The following is a 401-nucleotide window of genomic DNA, read 5'->3' as shown; positions in this document are numbered from 1 at the left end:
CCCGGCGTGGCGGTGACACGTGTGATGCTGACACGCGCGTGTGGGGCTGACACGCGGGACGCCGTCACGTCCGCACACGCTACGGCCCTGTGAGCACCGCGGCTGCGCCTCGGGGACATCGGTTATTCCCATCCCGTGAGAAACACGCGACCTCCCCTCTGCTCACACGCGCACACATTACACACGCGTGTACATACACGTGCACACACAGGGGGCGTGGAGCACACACACACTCACACACACAGACACACACGCGTGCGCACACACACACACACACACACACAGGGGGCGTGGAGCACACACACACACACACACACACACAGGGGGGGCGTGGAGCACACAAACACACACACACACACACAGGGGCGTGGAGCACACACACACACACACACACACACACA

This window comes from Cricetulus griseus, unplaced genomic scaffold (assembly GCF_003668045.3).
Source record: "Cricetulus griseus strain 17A/GY unplaced genomic scaffold, alternate assembly CriGri-PICRH-1.0 unplaced_scaffold_74, whole genome shotgun sequence".
Lineage (NCBI taxonomy): Eukaryota > Metazoa > Chordata > Mammalia > Rodentia > Cricetidae > Cricetulus > Cricetulus griseus.
The sequence above is the reverse complement of the archived record's forward strand: the minus strand, read 5'-3'. Positions refer to the sequence as shown.